The following is a 24,645-nucleotide window of genomic DNA, read 5'->3' as shown; positions in this document are numbered from 1 at the left end:
GATTTGAAGTCTTCTAAGTCATTTCAAGCCTTCCTACTTCATGTTTAAGCCTTAGGAAGTGTTTGGGGCATCAATACACTCCTAAATGGAGTTTACGGCCCATGGACCAATTCTCCATGTGTTTGCTACCGTAAACTCCTATGGAACATGGTATTTTGTTGTTTTCAAGCCTTAAACACATCAAGGTAAAAGTATAGGCTAGTTTCTAGGCATAAGGAAGGAATATGGTGCATTATAACACACTTTGGGGTGTTTACGGTTTTGGGAGATCCTCAAACCATAAACACCTATAAATGGGGTAACTTGGTGATTTTTTTGTGCTAAACACATCAAGGGAAGGTTCCGTACTCGTTTCTAAGCATAAGGAAAGAGTTGGGAGCACTTTGGCACCCAAATTAGGATTTACGGTCCAAGAAGATCTTGGGCCGTAAACTCCTTTTTATTATGATTGATGAGTCTTTTCAATGATTTCTAAGCATGCAATACTCTTTAATACACTCTAGGGTTGAAGTACTTACAATTTGGGGCAAAAGATTGAAGATCCTTGGGAGAGAATTCGGGGTTTTCTCTAGTTGAAATGGAAGAAATGAACTAAAAATGGCTAAGTGCCCTTTATATAGTCCATGGAGTTTTTGGTCCAAAAATATTATTTGAGCCGTAAACTCCAAACTATTGGAGTTTTGAAACATTTAAGATGCACAAAATAGTCTAGGGCATCCTCTCTCCTGATATCTCTTAATGTGTTAATCCTAATATGCTCAAACTTATTCCAAAAGTTTGAAAATTAGCAGGAGCTGATCTGACTTCTATTGAACCGAAGGGTTATACATAATAGAAAATTTCGGGTTGTCACAATTCAAATATAACTTTAACCCACTACTTAGCAACAAGGTATAAACTCTAATCTTGGAAACAGGTGAAGCCTTCCTATTTCCCATAATTAGGTTTATCTTCCCGTGCTCCACATCCTCACTTCTTCTTAGGCCCTGCAAATCAGAACATATGTGAATACCACATCCTGTATCAAGCACCCAAGAGTTAGAATATGGTGAGTTGTTATATAATATTGTGTAAATACCTGCATAGGTGGGTTTCACTTTCCCATCCATGAGATCCTTCAAGTATTTAGGGCAGTTTCGCTTCCAGTGTCCCTTATTCTGATAGTAGTAGCATTTAGCATCCTTAGGGATGGCAGAAGGAGTGACAAAACCACTTTTGGTTCCAGATGAGGAGCCTTCAAGAGACTTTCCCTTGGTACCCTTCGAAGGGTTCTTCCTCATTTTTCCTTTGCCCTGCCCTATAGCCAAAACAGGGGTTGTTGTAGGAGTAGGAGTAGAAACAACTGACTTACCTTTAAGACCACTTTCGGTGGTCTTCAAGAGTCCCTGAAGCTTGCTGAGTGTGACCTCCTCCTTGTTCATGTGGTAGGTCATTCTAAATTCGTCATAACAAGGAGGTAAAGAGTGCAAAATGATGTCCATTGCCAACTCCTCGGGGAAATTCACATTCAGTTTCAATAGACGGTCCACAAATCTTTGCATCTTCTGCATGTGGGCCGTGATGGGTTCACCATCCTTCATTCTAGTTATCATGGAGGAGATAATCTCATACCGCTCTTGACGAGAACTTTGATGGTAACGGTCCATCAAATCCTGGTGCATCTCAAAAGGGTAGAAGTCCTCATAGGACTTCTGGAGTTCAGTTGTCAAAGTGGCCATCATGATGCATGCCACCTTGGTGGCATCTCTCTCATGAGCCCTAAAGTCAGCGATCTCCTGAGGAGTAGCGGTGGACTCATCGAGTTCCTTGAGCTCCTCGTCGATGGCATATTCCATGTCCTCATAGTGTGTGACCATCCTGATGTTTTTTATCCAATCATTGAAGTTTGAACCATCAAAGATGACTCTCCCACAAAGGTTCATGAGAGAGAAGGAGCCGGTAGGGTTAGAGCCTGAAGCATTGTTGTTGGATATATAGAGTCCTTAATAAGACATTCAAATGTAATATTAAGGCTAGGACCCAACACAATATGTTATAACTTAGAAGAGGCATGCCGTAATCCAAGCTATAACATATTTGAAGGTAGGTGAATGACGATTCTCCAATTTCCACCATGAAAATGAAATAAGGTATTAGTTTTAATTGGTTCAAGAAATTCCTACATTCTTTTGAGATTCGTTGAACTTTCCAATGGCATCTTTCAATCTCAATTGTTCCCTTCAAGTTTTGTGACTGGGATGCCGAGGATCACAAAACAAGGTGTGATTAACCATGCAAACTCACTTGGTACCCCTAATATTATCACCTAATCGATGTGCCGGTAACCCACAGACGCTCCGCAGATCTATGATAAACATTAAGTCACCCTTTGTAATCCTTACTAGTCCAGATTAGTGTGTCAGTAACCCACACGTGCTCCACCAACGACTTGGTAAGGTACAAAGTGTGAATTTTATGGGCTAGCACCATGTTCACATTTTCCTAAAGTAACTAATATTGGGAATTTTAAAAACATTTAGTTACTTTATAATAATCATTATACTTTTAATGAGAATTTAAAATCATTTTCCTACCTGTTCGGCTAACGACCCTCCACCGATCAGGGAAGCGGTGGGTGAGAATGGACACACATTAAGCTGCCATTTTATAGGCAGCAACCTTATACCCCCCCTTATAGACCGGCTTCGTGATTGAGTCCTACTAACGGTAAAACCACTTAATCGTATACATATATATAATAATTAACCATTAATGTTATGATAATATAAGGGTTGAATTTTAACCTTTAAAACTCTAAGGGTTGAATTTTAACCTTTAAAACTCTAAGGGTTGAAATTAAAGTTTATTAAAGGGTGTGAAACTTTACAAATTCCAAAACATGAGGACAAGTTTTGAAACTATCCAAAACTCTTCATTTCATAAATTATGAGTTAATGGTTCATAAAAATGAAGACTCTTCATTTTTTATGTAACTTATGTGTTTTAAATGTGTGTTTAAAGAAAGTGACCTTTGGAAATCCATAACTTGAGGACAAATTATGGACTCCATTAAAACACATAACTGATCAAGAATTAATTATAAACAATTTAGCAAATAATTCCTATCATCTTCTAAACTCATAAGAACATGAACATGAATATCAAAATTTCAAGAATCATATGAACACATACAAAGCATGGAATTTTAATTTAAGCCAATGTAAATGGATTAGCACAAACATTACACCATCTAAAACAAGTTTTAAAACACCAAAATAGATTGGGGTAATGTTTCTAGTCCATGTCCAGCAGCAAAATCAAAAAAACTGCACTCTGCATGATCAACTCGTTGAGTGCACTAACTGACTCGCCGAGTTGGTTGAAGATTCGTATGGACTCGTCGAGTCCCCCCAATGGACTCGGCGAGTTCCCCTGTGCAGATTGCATAAAAATCGATTTTTCACCTATTTTGCAACAAGTATCAAGCAAGCAAGCCTAGACTCTGATACCACTATTGGGTTTTGAGCAAACTAACACTCCTAAGGTTTTCATGCAACCCTAGAAACCTTGGATCTATGTTTGAATATAATGCATGCAAAATAATTTTTCCAAGCTTCATAACCTATCTAGCATGGCATGGGGTACTTATAAACATAAAAGAACAAGAAGAACTACATACCTTTGATTGTGAGTTGATTCCTTTGGAGTTTGAGAGCCAAGCACAAATAATGTGAATGTCTCAAATAGAAATCACAAAACACTACAAACTTGGAAAACTTTATGAGAGAGTATGTATTTGCTTCTAGGAATCAGCCACTCTAATGCACACACACCTAGTTTGATTCCAAGCATCATAAACCTCTTTATATAGTGTAGATGATTAGGGTAAACCCTAACAACCCATATATTTTCCTCTTCCAAGGATACATGGGTTAAAAGCTCCATGGATCATCCATGGACTTCCATACAATATAAATATAATAGCCGATGTTTATAATATAATAGCCGATGTTTAATTAGTCACCTTTTTTATCACTAAATTAATTCATAATTAATTTAAGATCAATACTAATTAAATAATATGATTTCATATTAATATATTATAACTTATAATATATTAATAAATCATAAACATACTATTTTCATAAATATTATCCATATAAATAGTTCGGGTGAAGTGCAACCCAAATGGACCATGCCAGGTCGGGTCAAGTATATACCAAATAAGTTATGCAATTAGACACCTTGTCTAACATGAATATCTCTAGTGATCTTCGTATTCGACTCGAAGTTAACAGCTACCACTAAGACAAGGGTTCTGACATTTTGAAACTATGAACTTTCATGAAATGGTTCTTACTAGATCTCTCTATGATCATTTGGTGTACACAAACCACGTATTATTACAACTGACCCTAGTATATTCAATGAGCTATGATAATTTGTTCATGAGGGCTATAAACCTTATGGGGATTCCGGGAGTTAATTCGAACGAATACGAGAGTTAATTCGAACGAATAAGTAATCATAATTAAGAACAATTATTGGGGTTTTCGGAAACGTACCAAAACATGGTAGGGTCCTTCGATGCTTGTTCCTTTTCTGAAGTCAGACTCCTCCTGCTCCCCCATTGTTCTTCTCTATGGGCCAGTCTCTTTTGAGATGTCCCATTTCTCCACACGCACTGCACACTTGAACTATGTTAACATCGGTAGTGGAAGTGATGTGTTGAATCGGGGTCTGTACGAAACGAGGTTCCTGGCCATCCTTAATCCTTGGACAATTTCTTATGAAGTGTTCGGATTCGCCACAATTGTAGCAAATATGAGCCATCTGTATGCCATAAATCGGGGTATTTGGTTGCGTAGGTGTCTTCCAGCATATTGTCGTGCTGGCTTTGGCATTGGTTGAGCGGATGGTGGTTGTAGGAGTTATCTCGGGATGTCGTTTCTTGGCAGGATTCTGAGATGACTTGTTCTTCCTCTCGGACCAAAATTTCCGTTTGGCGCTCTTAGGTTTGGGAGTTAGGATGTCTTCCTAGATAAGCCCTTGTTGGTTTCCTGGTGTGTTGTTACAGCTCTAGGTGTGGAAAATTGTTCCCATTCCCATTTAGGTGGTTAGTGTTAAGAACAACTAAGGTGGCTACAATGGCTTTTGTGACAGTAGCTTGGAGCGTGCCCGAGTCCATCTAGAGGACTGGTGTCTTACAGATGGGTTGTTTATGTTTCTTCGGAGGCATGATCTGCTACACGTCAAGAAAAGAAGCTTGTGAGCAACGAGGGTTGCCTCTGAGTGTATCCTAAATGTTTATCTATGCATTATGATTTCCCGTTTAGCTATCTGACTCTCATTGATTTGACCCACATCCCTATGATGTGGTATTCGCGGGAATAGAAGTAAGTTTTTAGAATGGGTAGAGACTGAGTGTCATCCGAATTAAGTTATCTTCGATTTATGAACATTGATTTCAAATTTTCGAAAGGATTTGGAATTAATCCATAATAAGGCACACATAACAGAGACTTATGAATCCTTTGCTGATCAGTTCATTGGGCCGATTGGAAAACTTTCGGCACTCCCGCCGGCATTTAGACAATATGAAGGTTTAGCTACGGGGTAGCTCTGGGGGTTAAATTGACTTGGCGTTCTAGAGAAATTCCTGGAAAATCCTTGAGAAAAAAATCAGGAAAATTGCAGATTTCGGGGAAAGCTCTCATAGTCTTTTAACTTTTTGCATTCGGGAAGGGTTTTACAGAGGGAAGATTGAGACGAATCATTCTCTCAAAATAAGGGTTATTAGCGAGATTGAGGCTCAACCCATCCATGCCATTTATATCATCGAATCTCCATTTAGGGATAATGGCATGAGACTGATAGGAAAGGAATGATCACGTAAGAGTATGGTCTATTGATACGTTTTGTAGATGAAGCGGTGGTATGACTTTTACAAAGTTACTTAGTCCGCTGCTTACTGATTCTGAGATATACGTTTGCTGATGGTGACCCTAACCAAATTAAGACTACTATCTCTATAGTTGGTATTAAAATGGCTCAGAGTGGGAAAAATCTTGAGCAACGAGTAGGTCTACAACATACCAACAGAGTGAAAATCCAATAGTATGAAGAATTTGTAAAAACGGTACTTGCAATACAGAGGTGCTTTTGGGAAGAGGTGCTACTTAGAGCATAGGTAGAAGGGCTATTCTAAAATAAAGGAAAGGATGATTAGAGTACTCCCTATTAGTGTTGGTTAATCCTCAAACGGATCCTTAAGTTAGCCAACTGGCATTCCATGTCCAGAAGGTGTCGTTCAAATACTCTTTGGCGTACTCGTAGTTCTATGACTTCAGCTCGTGTTGCAGCAAGCTATCGTTGTAGGGCATTGTTGTCTTTAAAAGACCTCTTATGAGCATCTTTAAAGTGGATGGTGCGGATTGTATGCATTTTCGCATTGGCATCTATTTCCATGATTCTGTCGAGGGCTGTCCTACTCTGTATTTCCTTCCGAGCAACCCTGCGGACCAGGATTTGTAAGACTCTGTCTGCTGAGCTCCCCGCGCTCAGATCGTAGAAGCTTCTGTCTTTATTGAAAGGGGCATACGTTGATCTTGCTCTGGTCTCCATGTTTTCCAAACTTTCCACCCATGGAGGTGTCGGGCCTGGAAAAGCCGGACGAGGGTTAGGATTTGGGACCGGAGCCACCAGAGGTAGATTAGTGATTTCGGGCTCGGAGTCGAAATCTTCCGAATAGTTCTTGGCGGAGTGATTTTCCAAGTGGATTGCAGGTTCTTCTTCTGGCTCATCATCAAGCCATCCTCATTTCCCAGGTTGGGAAAGTACAGTTTGCCAGGGAGATGGAAATCCGGTCATGCTATCCATTCAAGATAAAGGTAAGGGATAGGTATTAGGCATCGAATCTAATAATACTTCCAATGTATTATAGTTCCATGATGGATTCTTGAGGTATGGATTCTTGGGTAAGTCTCTGGTTCGGTCGTTTTAGTACCCTAAAATACTCATATAGTATTTTAACTCTTATGCTAGATTCTATAATTCTTTTGGTATTTAGGTAAGTTTTAGGTTTATTGCAACACCACAATCACTCCCATGCACATGTTGGTCATGTCTCGAATGAATATAGTTTATCAGGTTATATTGATCCGAGACATGATTACATAACTGCCCAGGTTTAACCACGATATCCAACATCCAAATACTTTTGTTTTGTTCTATTTATGATACTGATTTAGGTACTTAGGTATACTTGTATACTTTTTATAAAATAAAAAATACTTATATTTTAAAGTATAATTTTAGTTCAGAGCGCTTCGGCCCCTTAGTGTTTATAGTTGTATACCATGTAAGGTTCGATATACTTAGTTCACTATAAATAATAACTCTGATACCAATCTGTCACACCCTCGAACCGTCAGAAATAACAGCGGAAACGTCTGGGGGTGGGTGACGTCATGCGTAGTATCACAACAGTTGTATCATAGTAATCATAGTAAACACAACCAAACATTGAATACATACATGAAAAAGGTTTTACATTGTCTTAGTACATAGTTTTATACACATCAAAGTAAAATGAAAAGACGAGGTTCTATCGCGCCGACTTCTCCAAAATCCTGGAAGTACCTGTCTACAAATCCCTGAGAATACAAGCAGATTGAAAGAATATCAGCATAAAGCTGGTGAGTTCATAAGCATTTAGTTTGGTGAAAAATGTTTCTTTGATCCGTTTGAAAAGTGTTCCTCAAGAAAATCCTATATTTTCCTATGAAAGATGTTTGAATATCCGTTAGTTATTTGTTGAACAATATGTTTATAAAAAGTCGAGTTATCCTGGGAAAATCCTATATTTTCCATAAAAGTTTATGGTTGGTTATCTGTTCTAGTCTGAGGTGTACAAGTATCTCCCATACTTATATCGTTAGACTTATTTTTCTTAAAAATCCATGTTTGCTCCCTGTGAGGTGTATTAGCCTTATTACATAAATAAAACTAACAAATATGAGGTGAACTAAATCCTAAGTGTATTATTAATACCTTCTAGTAATCTAATCGGTTATTACCTTGAGGTTAGTTCGCTTGTTTCGTTATTACAAAAGTAAATTACTGTTATCTAAAATGCGAGTGTCATAACCTTACTTAGACTTGATATGGCACGTAATGGGGCATTTTCTTTTTATGACTTTGTCACCCCTGGACCTCTCGGTCCAACCGTAGCTAGCAGTAAGGTGTGGATAGTCGGTTCCATATAGATCTATACACAACAGTCATGCTCTCCTTACAAGAGATTATGGTTACAAGTGCTAATCCTCCACGCTGATTCTAAGGGGGTGTTACCAAGGATGTGTCTCTAACTTTAGACTAACAAATTAACAATAAATACTGAAAATCCTGTTTATGGTTTTCATGAATCCTTTATAAATTAACACATTTCATGATATGATTCAAAAGTTCATTGCTTTAGTTTTGTAAACTGTTTCTACAAGTTGGTTTCTTAATCGTTTGGTAAAACTATTTTCCGTGTTAAAAGCTTACTGAACAAATACTTATATTAAACAAATAATATACTTTGAGCACAAGTTTCCTTGTACTTTTTCTTGTACTCCCCGCCCCTGAAAACATGAAAAACTTGGAAAAGCGTAGGGGTATGAACTCACTGATTGACGTAGGATTCGAATGTACATTCGGTGTGGATGTTGAGTGTCAATCGATGTTTCATATGCAAGTTGATCCTATTAACATATAATAACACATATATGTATTAGATTAAGGTGTTTCATGACTAAACATGATGGGAAACCACCCTAAGGACCTGGAAATGCTTGAACTAAGTGTCGGAACCATAAATGATCGAACGAGGGAGGTGTATGGCCACAAAATCAAGGATTTTGTGTGTGTGCGGCCAGAGTGTGCGGGCAGGGTGTGTGTGCGGTCGTACTTAGGCGTGTGTGGCCGTACAGAGTGTGTTTGTGTCCGTACAAAGGGTTGTGCAGCCGTATATAGGGGTGTGCAGCTGGACACTCTTCATTTATGCTCAAAACATCGATTTTCAGGTGATTCAAGGTTAATTCCAAGTTCAAGCTACAAGATGGGGGCCAAACTCTCACTTTGGAGAGTCTTTAAGGTGTGTACGGCCAACTTATGAAGGTGTGCGGCCATACACATTCAAAGGATGAAGAACATGATGAAATTTGATGAATTTAAGGCTTAGATTTAGAAGTCTTACAAGTATAACAAGCTAGATGATGGAATACTTACGTTTTTTAAGCCGTTGGAGTGTTCTTGGATGAAGATTCTAAAGAAAGAAAGTAGAGTGCAGCCAAAGAGGGAAAAGAATGAATGAAAGGGTATCCTCCTATATATATATATATATATATATATATATATATATATATATATATATATATATAGAGGTGGGTGTGCGGCCGCACACCTGTGTGTACGGTCGTACACACCTCCCAAGAGGGTGTATGGCCTGGTTTTGATCCAGAACGACTTTTTGACTCATTCCTAATCTCATTCCCAACCATACTCGGGTTTAGAACACTTAAACAAACCCTGAAACGACGTTAAAAGGCAATGGATATCGTTTTAACATTGGTTGAGTTGACTAGGTATACAAGGTGGTAATTCCGGGTTGTCACAAGTTGCAATTGCTTTCTTACATCCATGGAACCACTAACATAACTCTTCAAACTCTACAAATATAATCTATCATTTTCTGTTGACATACATGCAAATATGTAATCTACAAATTTCTTATATAGGCTAAATATTTTATTTAATTAAATATTTTATTTAACACATCAATTAAATAACATGATTTGAAGAGTTTTAAGAGTTACAAATCATAATATTTCAATTAACCATAAATTAATTTGTAGAAGTTTAATGGTCTTAGGAGTTTCAAATGCATGAGGTTCAAGGAAAAATGGTATTGGGAGTTTCAAAAGAATGAGGTTCAAGTAAAAATTTTAGCTTTATAAAATACTAGACGAATTCTCGCGCGTTACGCAGTGAAGATTAAAAATATATTGTTAAAATATTGAAAAATATATGTTTAAAATGGTTATGTTATTGACATAACTTTGAGATAATATTTTTTACACTAATATATATATATATATATATATATATATATATATATATATATATATATATATATATATATATATATATATATATATATATGTATGTATATGTATATAATCTCTATTATTTTGAACAATAATATTCATTTACATCAACCCATATTCCTCATTAATAGAATTAAATATAACTATCTATTTAATTAGTATTATTTTTAACAAATATTATTATTGATTAATTATATTTTTACTTATGCGATCACTTTCTAATTTCAATAATGATGTTCATTTAAAATACGATTTATTTATAGCTTAATGTAATTTATAAATTGATGTTATTATCATTTAAAATTGTTATTCATAAATTTTAAACCACTTATTATTAATAATAAGTTAAAGAAGACTTTTAAGAAACACTTAATATTATTATTAAAATGTGAAATATACACTAAATAATAATGTGATAAGATAGACGATTTGCATTTTGAAAGAGACTTGCATAGATAGTATGACATATCCATGTAATTTGTTTTATTATTTATAATTATTGCATATTAATTTTAAAACCACTTGTTATTATTAATAAGTGAAACAAACTTTTAAAAAACACTTATTAGTATAATTAAAATGTTAAACATATACTAAAATATAAAGTGATAAGATAGACAATTCGCATTTTTAAAAAGGCTTACATGGATAATATGGATAATATGACATGTCCATGATTTTTAATTAATTCTTGTTTTGAATCAACATGAACATACAAACATGTATACAATTAATTAAATATTATATATATCACCTTCCATAACATATGATAGATATCATTAATCTAATCTAATTTTCATTAATATTTCAACCACAACATACAATGATATTCTTAAAAGAATACTTAAATCAAGAAAATACAAAAATTAATTAGTATATAACAAACTTACAAATTAAAAACTTCAACGTAATAACATGGCTCTAAAAATTGTTCAAAGCACTTCAAACTTGTTTTCTTTATGAATTTTGTATGTGATTTGTATTTGTGTGTCCACTCAAAAAGATTGACATTTTTATAGTAGAGTATTCATTAATCGTTTATTAAATATATTATATAAGTTATAAAACCTTTGAATTGTTAATCATTATTAAGAGACTTTTAAGTGGTATTCATTAAAATAGGAGGTTTCAAATGCATGAGGTGTTTGCAAATTTTTATGGGGGTTTCAAATGCGTGAGGTTTAAGGAAAAATACTAGCTTTATAAGTATGTATGATGTATGATATATATAATGGTTGAGGACGATAAAATATTAAGAACCTTAAGAACCTCATTTTACAAGTAAATATATACACGATACTTTTTAAACATGCTAAAATCCGGATTTTTTTTTTGTATTTTTGGTACAAAACGGGCAAAATTATAATTTTTGTAGTCTAATATTTTAATTCATACATTGATTCATATTTTAACACAAAAATTATACAAAATATAAAATTTAATACAATTCATTTGTAGTTTAGTATACAAAATTCACAATTTAATACAATCATAATATAAGTAATTTACTAATTTAGGAAAGTCAAACCCAAAATCTTCCACCACCACCAACTACCACATATCAGCATCATTCATCTATGTCAATGTCGTAACCATCATTCATATCAAACCAAATATATATGTAAAATCATACATTGTTAGCTTAATACTATATTCACATTTTAATAAACATATTAATTCACTAATTTAGAATTTAATGCAACAATTATAAAAACTAATACATTCTTACACATTTACTTCACAAAAAAATACTCATAAGAAAATTAATACAAATGTTTATATTTTAACATAAATTTCATAAAAAAAATTCACAATTTAATACAGTCAATTCACGATATAATACAGTCAATACACAAAATTAACAACTTAATTTATTAAATTCATAGTTTAATACACAAAAACTATATATTCACATCCATATTTTGTACTTAGTAGTTATATTTATACCTTCACATATGCGGGCTAATTTTTCTTTCAAATTTTAATTTATATAATATTCACAATTTAAATTTTACATGTTATTCAAAATTAGGGAAAATAAAATCGATATATAATGCTTCTTTTATCTTATATTTTAGAAGCAAAAATAAAATCCGTAAAAAAATAACAGCTTAATATACTCATTTCACAACTTAATACATTACTTCACAATTTAATACACAAATTCACAGTTTAATAAAATATATTTATAGGTTAAAATTACATCTGATGATGTTTGGATCTTGGAGGTTATACTAGATTATAGTTCACACACTTATCTCAATTCACAACATAAACAACCTAAATTCACATTATTTAAGAAAACACTAATATTTATAAAAACACGTTTAAATTCACATTAAAACTTATAAAAAATCATAGATATACTATTTAAAACTTATAAATAATTCATTTAATCACAACTAAAACTTATGAAAAAAATCATACATTCACAAATTAATACTTACAAAAAATCATGTATCTACAACTTAAGTTGTGGATACATGCATTAACAACTTAATAATTATAAAAAACAGAAAGAAAAAAAAAAGCTTATTCACAGCTTAAGAAACTAGTTCAGAAACTTATTCATATTATTCAGTGTTTAAAAACATACCTTGTTTTTGGTGAAGCATTTCATCAAATACTTTCAATGCATCTTATATCCAGATCTAAGATTGTTCCCTTGGTTCAGATCCATGAGCACTGATGGTAGACAGCAACAATGGTGGTGCAATGTCGGTTGTTTTAGAGGTGGAGTCACATCGACGGTGGTAACATCAGATCTGGATGTCAGATCTATTAGCGGTGATTTCCGTCAGATATATTGTTCCGACGAAGCAAATCGGAGAAGTTTTCTTGATTTCTATCTGATTTGGATATCGAAGCTCTGGAGACGAACTAGATCTGGACTTCAGAGCAGAGTGTGACGTTGTTTGGTGTTCCAGCAAAGCATAATAGCTGATGTTAGGTGGTGATCAGTGGTGATAAGGTCGATTATCATATCTAACCAAATTGCACCAAATCTGATATGTTTTGTGTTTTAGAGAGAGAAAGTGAAGCTAAAACAACTTCTTGACTATAGATCTTAAACCAAATGGCGATCGACAGTGATGGAGGAAGGTGCCGGTTATCACCGCTCGCCGGAGCTCATAATTTGGAGGAGAAAAGTGGAGATCTGAAGTCGAAAATAATAGATCTAAAGAAGAAAATTGTAGATCTGAAGAGAGAAATCATAGATCTGAAGCTGAAATTGTAAATCTGAAGAGGAAAATCGTAGATCTGAAGCTGAAATTGTAGATCTGGAGCCAATCGAAACTTATGGATCTGATGGCAGTGGTTCGACGGTGGCAGTTCGTCGGCGGTAGGAGGCGGTGACAGTCAAGGGTGGTGGTTGGTGGCTAACGGGTGGTAACGTTTGTGTGTTCTTCAAGTTTGAGATGAGAGGGAAAATAACCATATAATAATGTATGTAGTGTGTGTAGATCTAGCTATAAAATGAGGTTCTTATGATTTTTAATTTTTAATGGTTCTCATTTGAACCTTTACATATATATATATATATATATATATATATATATATATATAATATATATATATATATATATATATATATAGAGAGAGAGAGAGAGAGAGAGAGAGAGAGAAAGAGATTGAATAAATAATCATCCCATCAACTATGACTTAGAGAAACATTTTGGGTCCGGATCTTAATTAACTTCAACCTTCGTGTCAAGCATTAACAAAATATATATATATATATATATATATATATATATATATATATATATATATATATATATATATATATATATATATGCTAAAAATCTGAAAAATACCATCTTTTAAAATAAAATTCATATATTTAACTTGTGCATAGAGTAATTTCAAAGGTATAAAATAACCATACTTTATTTGCTTATGGGTTTCTTAACTTGACTATAGGTACTTTAAGACGGATCTAAAACTTTAAAATCGTACACATAAGATGATGGTGGTAAACCTTGTTTATATATATATATATATATATATATATATATATATATATATATATATATATATATATATATATATATATATATATATATATATATATATATGAGTAGGATCAAATGAGAATACCAAAAAGGTTAATAACGCGAGAACAAAATATATTAATTTACAATTCCATGTATTCATTTGTAGAGAAATGATAAATTTTTTACGTCTTTAATTTCAAATGAAGAGAAAAAGATATTCATGTTGATTGTGCATAAAAAATTATCATTTCTCCACAAATGAATACATGGAATCACAAATGAATATACTTGTTCTCGCGTTCTCAACCTTGTAGGTGTTCTCATTTGATCCTTTCCCTATATATATATATATATATATATATATATATATATATATATATATATATATATATATATATATATATATATATATATATATATATATATATATATAGTTAGGTTCATTTGAGACCACCTATATTTTGTGAGACCGTGAGACGCATTTTTTTTATTTTTTTTAGTTATTTCAAGTTCCGAAAATAATATTTAAAAAAAGAATTTTTTGATTTTTCCATTTACTTTGCATTTTAAAATTATTTTTAGAATATGTATAGTATAATATTCTATTTAGAATATTTCACGTATTTTTCAAAAAAAATAGAACTTTTTATTTTTATTTTTTTTTGTTAATTCAAGTTCCGAAAATAATATTTAAAAAAAGAATTTTTAGATTTTTCCATTTATTCTGCATTTTAAAATTGTTTTTTAGAATATATCAGTGTAATATTCTATTTAGAATATTTCACGTATTTTTCAAAAAAAACGGAATTTTTTTTAGTTTTTTTAGTTAATTCAGGTTCCGAAAATAATATTTAAAAAAAGAATTTTTGGATTTTTCCATTTATTTTGCATTTTAAAATTATTTTTATATTTGGTCTCACGGTCTCACAAAATTAGAATGATCTCAAATGAACCTGAACCTATATATATATATATATATATATATATATATATATATATATATATATATAGAGAGAGAGAGAGAGAGAGAGAAAGGACGGTTCACTTGAGATTAAGATAAATTAAAGATCTTGAGATTCAACTTCAGCTATATATTTCTCATTTGCCGTTCTAACGCTCTAGTGTATCGGCAACAGTGGGTTATGTCTAATCATAAATAATTATACATATATCTATGTTCATAGATTGAGTAATCATATATGATTATGACAGTTGGTAGCACAAAAGGTGGTGAGACAGAGGTGGCTGTGGTATCAATGACGAAGGTGACAGTAATGGGGTTAGATGGTGTCAGAGGTGATGGAGGCATTGTCGGTTGTGGTGGTGGGGATGCTCGCGGAGCATAAAGGAACGGGCGGCGCTATATAATCATTTATGATTATAACTTACCTGTCGTACTGGTACGCCAGAGGGTTAGTGCGGCAGATGTGAAATATGTGGCTGAGATTGAATCTCAAGATCTTTATTTTATTTTTAATCTCAGCGGAACCTACCTCTCTCTCTCTCTCTCTCTCTCTCTCTATATATATATATATATATATATATATATATATATATATATATATATATATATACATATATTGCTCTCTCATGAGTGGCTGTAAAGGTCACTACTGAAAGAAGGTGGTGCGGTGATGAGTGGTTAGGCACAAATCTAGGGTTTCTTTACACTGCAAAGGTTTTAAGTGTTGGATTAGGTGTATAATCACATAACTATAATTATTATGTACTTGACCCGATAGTAGCATGGTCCTTTCAGGTTGCCTTCACCTGAGCAATTTGATAAGATGGATATTTGAGAAAAAGGTTATTTGCGATTTATTAATATATTATACGGATAATATATTAATTGAGAAATCATCTTATTTAATTGGTATTGATCATGAATTAATATGGAATTAATTTTGTGATCAAAAGAGACTGGTTAAATTTACAAGGACTGATGGAAGACAACAACAATGGTGGTGCAATGTCGGTTGTTTTAGAGGTGGAGTCACATCGACGGTGGTAACATCAAATCTGGATGTCAGATCTATTAGCGGTGATTTCCGTCAGATATATTGTTCCGACGAAGCAAATCAGAGAAGTTTTCTTGAATTCTATCTGATCTGGATATCGAAGCTCTGGAGACAAACTAGATCTGGACTTCAGAGCAGAGTGTGACGTTGTTTGGTGTTCCAGCAAAGCATAATAACTGATGTTAGGTGGTGATCGGTGCTGATAAGGTCGATTATCATATCTAACCAAATTGCACCAAATCTGATATGTTTTGTGTTTTAGAGAGAGAAAGTGAAGCTAAAACAACTTCGTGACTTCAGATCTTAAACCAAATGGCGATCGACAGATGGAGGAAGGTGTCGGTTATCACCGCTCGCCGGAGCTCATAATCTGGAGGAGAAAATCGGAGATCTGAAGTCGAAAATAGTAGATCTAAGGAAGAAAATTGTAGATCTGAAGAGAGAAATCATAGATCTGAAACTGAAATTGTAGATCTAAAGAGGAAAATCATAGATCTGAAGCTGAAATTGTAGATCTGGAGCTAATCGGAACATATGGATCTGATGGCAGCGGTTCGACGGTGGCGGTTCGTCGGCGGTAGGAGGCGATGACAGTCAAGGGTGGTGGCTGGTGGCTAACGGGTGGTAACGTTTGTGTGTTCTTCGATGAGAGGGAAAATAACCATATAATAATGTATGTAGTGTGTCTAGATCTAGTTATAAAATGAGGTTCTTACGATTTTTAATATTTAATGGTTCTCATTTGAAGCTTTACATATATATATATATATATATATATATATATATATATATATATAGAGAGAGAGAGAGAGAGAGAGAGAGATTGAATAAATAATCATCCCATCAACTATGACTTAGAGAAACATTTTGGATCCGGATCTTAATTAACTTCAACCTTCGTGTCAAGCATTAACTATATATATATATATATATATATATATATATATATATATATATATATATATATATATATATATATATATATATATATATATATATATATAGTTAGGTTCATTTGAGACCACCTATATTTTGTGACACCGTGAGACGTATTTTTTTATTTTTTTATTTTTTATTTATTTTTATTTTTTTTTGTTAATTCAAGTATTGAAAATAATATTTAAAAAAAGAATTTTTTGATTTTTCGATTTACTTTGCATTTTAAAATTATTTTTAGAATATGTACAGTGTAATATTCTATTTAGAATATTTCACGTATTTTTCAAAAAAAAAATAGAATTTTTTTTTATTTTTTTTTAGTTAATTCAAGTTCTGAAAATAATATTTAAAAAAAGAATTTTTAGATTTTTCCATTTATTCTGCATTTTAAAATTATTTTTTAGAATATGTCAGTGTAATATTCTATTTAGAATATTTCACATATTTTTCAAAAAAAAAAGGAATTTATTTTTATTTATTTTTATTTTTTTAGTTAATTGAGGTTCTGAAAATAATATTTAAAAAAAGAATTTTTGGATTTTTCCATTTATTTTACATTTTAAAATTATTTTTAGATTTGGTCTCACGGTCTCACAATATTAGAATGATCTCAAATGAACCTAAACATATATATATATATATATATATATATATATATATATATATATATATATATATATATATAGAGAGAGAGAGAGAGAGAGAGGACGGTTCACTTGAGATTAAGATAAATTAAAGATCTTGAGATTCAACTTCAGCTATATATTTCTCATTTGCCGTTCTAACGCTCTAGTGTATCGGCAACAGTGGGGTATGTCTAATCATAAATAATTATACATATATCTATGTTCATAGATTGAGTGATCATATATGATTATGTGAAACGACCCAAAAATACTACCCAAAAATTTTTCGATTTTTATTATAACAAAACCATGAAACTGAGTATGACATAATAAAAACCATATGCTGCGTGTTCAAAATCCATAATGAAATACTGTGAAAAAGTTGGATCACAACTGTATCCAAACATATCAAAAACTGAATCAACTCCCATGACAAAACTAAAGTTGTGGTGTGTGCAATGTCATCATCCCGAGCTCTTCCCTTTGCTTGCGGAAGTACCTGAAACCAAAACTGAAACTGTAAGCACGAAGCTTAGTGAGCTCCCCCAAACTACCACATACCATATAATACATATAAAGCACATACTGGGCCTTGCCCACTGCATTGGACCGAAGTCCGGAACTAGCTGCATCGGACCGAAGTCCGGAACTGACTGCATCGGACCGAAGTCCGGAACTAAATGCATCGGACCGAAGTCCGGAACTGACTGATCATAGCATAGCATAACACATATCAACTAATATAAACACATATACTGCATACTGCATCGGACCGAAGTCCGGAACATATAACACACAAACATGCTCGAATCACATAGACCTCAAGCATACTGAACTGCTGCTTCGGACTGAAGTCCGGAACTGCTACTAACTAAACGGGCCGGCATTGTGGCCGTAGACCCGTTCCTACTGGAAGGAAACTCACCTCGTGAACTGGTTGCTTTGTGTATGGCTCTGGAAGCTAACTGTTGCTGCTCCGGTATCTCCCCGGCTACAGATCCATAACACACTCAATCAAATGCTAATCACTGCACTGGGGTAAAATGACTCTTTTACCCTTGGTCAAAGTCAACTCTCCTGGTCAAAGTCAACCTATAGTTGACCTGGCTCGCCGAGTTGGGCCGCCAACTCGCCGAGTCCCTATTCTTATTTCTCAACCCTACTCGCTGCTACTCGTTGAGTATGGCATCGACTCGACGAGTTCCCTTTCGAATCTAAAACTCAGGCAATCTGCATCCGACTCGCCGAGTTTTATGAACAACTCGACGAGTTGTTCTTCGATCTAAGAAGATTGTCTTGGACTCGCCGAGTCCCTCCATTACTGAGTCTGGCCTCCAACTCGCTGAGTCCACTCTACTACTCACTGGTCCCCACTCGGCATCACTCAAAAAGGGAAAATCAGGGACTCGCGACTCGACTCGCCGAGTCGCTTGCATGCAGTCACTCTAAACTCGATTCTGCTTGAATCTAGTGTATAAAACTTATAGATCTGGGCTCCCTTAACTCGATTAGCACTTAAAGATTCTATCTTTACGTGCCCATATACATCCATGAAGATAAAATGGCTCAAAAAGCATAATAAATGCTAGATCTAGGGTTCTCGTGCAAAGTATCTTCAAAAAGGCAATAGATCCGAGCTCTACAACTCCTAAATGAACAGATCTAAGGATATCTCGACCTATTAAGGCATCCATCCAACTATAGGGTTTGGAAAATACATCAAACTAGCCCTAGAAGTGTTCTAATGGAGGTTTAAAGCATAAAACAGAAGGAATCTGAGGAATACCTCAATGAACTCTGATTTTGCCCTTGGATCTTTGCTCTACACCTCTTCTCCTTGTTCCTTTCTTCTTCCACCTCTTCAAGCCTTCAAAATCCACACAAAAACATTTAAATCACTCAAAGGATGGATTAGGGTTTCTCACAGCTCTCTGAGGGTGAAGGAGGCGAGTTTGGGGGCTCATAAGGTTGTTTAAATAGGGTGCAACCCGGGGATTTAGGGTTTCTTCCTAGCAGGCAGACTCGCCGAGTCGCCGACTAACACGTGCACAAAATCCCGTCCCTACTCGGCGAGTCGGGCTATAGACTCGCCGAGTCCCTCTTGAAAACTTCTAATTAAATGTGTGACAACCGTCAAATTCTGGTCAATCCAAAGTCAAATAAAGTCAACAAGTCAAACCGGTCAACTCAACTAACCCCTATGTACTAGGGTTTACGTTGTGTAATTACTAAACAACTCTTTGTTCTAATGAGAGATCATAAATCGAAAAGCGTGTACATCTAGATCTCCTTAACCCAAATCTATAGTAAGTGACGAGCCAAACCGATAAAACAATGTTGCATACTCTTCGGGAGTGTGTAAGATCCTTAAACAAGGCTTAACAGGGTTTTCGGACCCTGCTTTGCGAAGCCAAACACTCAAAAAGGTCACAAATGAAACCTCTCTCAATCGTTTTCACTCCATCTCTTCTTATCAGAAATCTCTCCCAAATCCCTCTAAGTATGTGAAATCTCTCCCAAATCCCTCTAAGTATGTGAAATCTCTCCCAGGTCTCTCTTTATATGAGAAATCTCTCCAAGAATGTCAAATCTCTCCCAAATCTCTCTAAGAATGTGAAATCTCTCCCAAATATCTCTTTGTATGTGAAATCTCTCCAAGAATGTCAAATCTCTCCCCAAATCTCTCTAAGTATGCGAAATCTCTTCCAAATCTCTCTTTGTATGAGAAACCTCTCCAAGAATGTCAAATCTCTCCCAAATCTCTCTAAGCATGTGAAATCTCTCCCAAATCTCTCTTTGTATGAGAAATCTCTCCAAGAATGTCAAATCTCTCCCAAATCTCTCTAAGAATGTGAAATCTCTCCTAAATATCTCTTTGCATGTGACATCTCTCCAAGTATGTCAAATCTCTCCCAAATCTCTCTAAGTATGTGGAATCTCTCTCAAAATCTCTCTCAACTTTCTATAATCACTCGGGGCATCCCAACCCTCGAATTTGGCGAAAACAGCCCAAAAACGGAAGTCTACGCGAAAAACGGACTTAAGGAGCCGAAACCCCTCTTAGGACCCGAAAGTCCTCTTAGGACCCGAAAGCCCTCTTAGGAACCGAACCCTTCTGAGCCGAAGGCCGCTGAACCGAACACGAGAGGTCCTCTCGGGCCCGAACCTCGCATGCCTCACCCGAACCCGAACCTTCGGTCCATTTCGGGTCAAGTTTCCCTCGGCTAGTTCGCACCTTCCGTTTCCGACTCGACACCAGCAAGGACCGAACCTCGGCCTATGACCGAGAGGCCTCGCTGGGAATGCCTTTTCTCCCGGTTTTCGACTAAATTGCGTTTTAAGCCCGTTTTTAATTGTTTTAAGACGGTATTTTCACCCAAAACTTTATTTTAACATATAATGACCCTTAATTATTAATTAATCATGTTTTAAAGATAAAACCTTATCCAAAGGAGTGGGTGAAGTATAAAGGAGGAGTGTTGACTTTCCTTTATTCTATGACACAAGCAACCACTCCCATACCCACTCCATGTCACTATTCACCACCAGCCCATCCCTAGTCACTTCATAGGTCCTTTCTCATCATTTTTAACCATTCCCACATTCTTAGGGCTGGAACATCCACCCTCTCTCCTCACACTTCATTCATTCTCTCATTTTTCCCACACTCCAAACTCTCTCATCTTTCTCTCTCAAATTCAAGAACTTCAAGGCATACTCCAAGACTTTTCTCCTTCATTTAGTAAGTATCATCATCTTTCTTATGATTATTACACATCCTCCTACTCAAGATCATAGATTGCTTACACAAACATCATCACCTTCTTGTTAGATCTTCGAATCTTCAAGTGATTCTTCAAGTGTTCTTGAGTTGAACACTTCTCTTCTTCAACACTTATCTTCTAAAATCACTCAAGGTGAGTTCATAACCCTACATTTTCATGTTTTCTCAAGTTTTTAGGGGGGGAATACAAGTTAAAACACCAAGAACATAACTACACTTTTCTAACAACCTTCATCAGAAAAGTTCAACTCCATTCATGGACTGTTTTGGACAAATTAAGCATTTTAGTTTTCAAAACTGTTTTAGGTGCAAGTAGTTCCACTTCTTAGCTTTAAAATGACTACTTGCACATCTCCACACGATTTTTCTACAATTTATGGTGATTTTTACAAAACAGCCTCTCTTTTCAAACACAAATCCGGACCAGTCTGTGAATATGAGTATTTTAATATAAGTTAAAAGCTTCCAAAAATTATGATAAAAATTATGAGTAAACTAGACTCATTTTAGGAACTCTCAGAATTTACGGATCTAGTTTTTGACTCTGTATGATTTTTCTATGAATTTTCTAAAACAGAATAGAAATGGTAATACTAGAAAAATGTCTTCTATTTCATATACACCTTGTAACTTGTTGAGCAAGGTGTGCACCTGCATGTGATGATGTGTTATTACCATATATGTCATCTTTTCTTATTATATAGACATTCATCAGAAAATAAATGGATTCTTACCTCCATAAGTATGGTAAATATGTCAGTGATATTACAAGGCTATATCCATTAAAATACAAACATTGGTAAACAATGACAAGTAAGGCTTATGCTCACTACCCACACAAATACTTAATAAACTATAATAGGTATAGTTTAGGGTTATTTTACATAACAAACACATTATTAAAGGTGTCACACATACAAAAGAGTATTACCACTATGAATAATTATGATAAAATATAATAAGTATAGTTAAGCCATTATACCCCCACAAACGAACATGCAAGTTACAATCGATATAGTTATGGCATATATATATTACAAACAAAGTGATAAACTATAACAGATATAGTTTATGTTTCATCTACACTACGAACTTAATTACAAGAAAGGAATTCACCATCACCACCACTTTTGATAAGCTATAATATGCATAGTTCATGTTCACTACCACTATCACTATTTGATGGACTATGATATGTATAGGTTATATTCACCATCTCAATCACTTTTAGTAAACTACAATATGCATAGTACATGTTCACTAGTCACTATCACTATCCGATGAACTATGATATGTATAGTTTATGTTCACTGTCACTAATACTATTTCGTACACTACACTAGGATTGGTTCCGGTTTTTAGGTTAAGTCCACATTCACTTTTGCATTGTTAGTTTTCGGCTATAATTTCTAAGTGTATATGCTAGAGTTATATAGAATCTAGTCGTGATTGGCTTAGAATTGGTGGTTCCGCCTTATTTCCTGTTCCTCGTTTGGTTGTGGGCCTAGGGCAGACCCATTACATTCGACGTTTTATCTAACTTTAATTTTATATAACTTATATACACAAGGAAATCATAGAAGGAATCTATAGGGAATTCTAGGATGCACTATTTCATAACATAGAAACTTACATTTCACATTTCGAGGAAAAGTATCGGGTTTTCATATGAATGGGTACATTCCAAAGTACCGGGTTCACATAGAATAGTTATTTCGGTATTAAAACTATATTTCATCTAGAATTGTTAAACTTCAACCATGATCTTTGAGCGTATATGCTTGAGTCATATAAGAATTTAGTCTTGATTGGCTTAGAATTGGTGGGGCCCGCCTCGTCTCCTGTTCCTCGTTGGGTTGTGGACCTAGGGCAGACCCACTATATTCAACGCTTTATCTAACTTAAATCTTACATAACTTATATACGTTGGACGATTATAGGGAAATCTATTGGTCATTCTTGTGTTCATTAACGCATCATATAGAAATATTCTGTTCATACTTAACTAAGAAAATATTGGATTTTCTGGAAATCAAACCCTATCGATTTTACAAGGAAAACGATTTCTACTTCAAACAAAACTCTTATGAACTCACCAACTTAATTGTTGCCACTTTTTTTTCAAAACTACTTGTATTCTCAGGAAATCAGTGAAACAGGAAAACTTCAGCGCTTTGAGGATGGGACGTTAAACCGTCAACAATTTATTTTTGTCATCATAATGTAATTGATTTTGAAACATGTAAACATATACTTTGGTGTAACTCTTTCAATTATATTTATGATGCTTGTATTTACTTTGAGCACTATTATACATGTTGTTGTGATACTGTACATGAAGTCCTCTACCCCCGAACGTTTCCGCCATCCTTGGTTTGGGGGTGTGACAGATTGGTATCAGAGCATTGTTTATAGTGAACTCAGTATATCGAACCACATAAGATATGCAAACTATAAATGCATTGGGACTAAAGCCTCTGATTTAGAGTTTTCAAAGCAACCATACTTTTAGAAACAAATAATTACTCGGTAAAGGTAGGAGCATGTGCACACACACTAGGGTCAGTATCATGGTGGGATGGGACAAAAGTGGTGATTGTTGAACTATACGAGTAGGCTTGGGGATGTATAGTCAGGTCTGGGAATGACATAGCCTGATCAACTATGTCTCACCCAAAAGTGATTAGCATATGCCCAGGAATGGTCGTAGGTGTTGCAACAAGTCTAAAAGCTTACCAACACTACCACAAAGAAATACCATAGCGGTATTTGGTGTTATTATAATTACGTATCTGAGAACTAAATAGATTTTTATCAATAGGTCAATAATTGCCTAGTGGATACATTAATATTATATGTATCCGGGACGTCATAGACTTAGAATCTGTGGATCTTTGCTTTACTTCCTGTTCTCGTTGGATTGGGGATTTAGAGTTAGGATCGCTTATTCAAAGGTCTATCCTGTCCCAAATACATATGACTAGTATGCACTAAACAAGGTATTGAAGTACCTGATAAAGATCATCTTAAAATTGTCTAATTAGTACGTCTACTTAGTTATTCCTTATATTCCCATTTCTCGCAAAGATATCATGGTTGGATTCCATCCCCACGACGACCCGTACTACCCCAACCACGACAAAGTTGGAT

The sequence above is a fragment of the Lactuca sativa genome, chromosome 8, assembly GCF_002870075.4.
Source record: "Lactuca sativa cultivar Salinas chromosome 8, Lsat_Salinas_v11, whole genome shotgun sequence".
Classification (NCBI taxonomy): domain Eukaryota; kingdom Viridiplantae; phylum Streptophyta; class Magnoliopsida; order Asterales; family Asteraceae; genus Lactuca; species Lactuca sativa.
Note: the sequence above shows the minus strand (reverse complement) of the source record.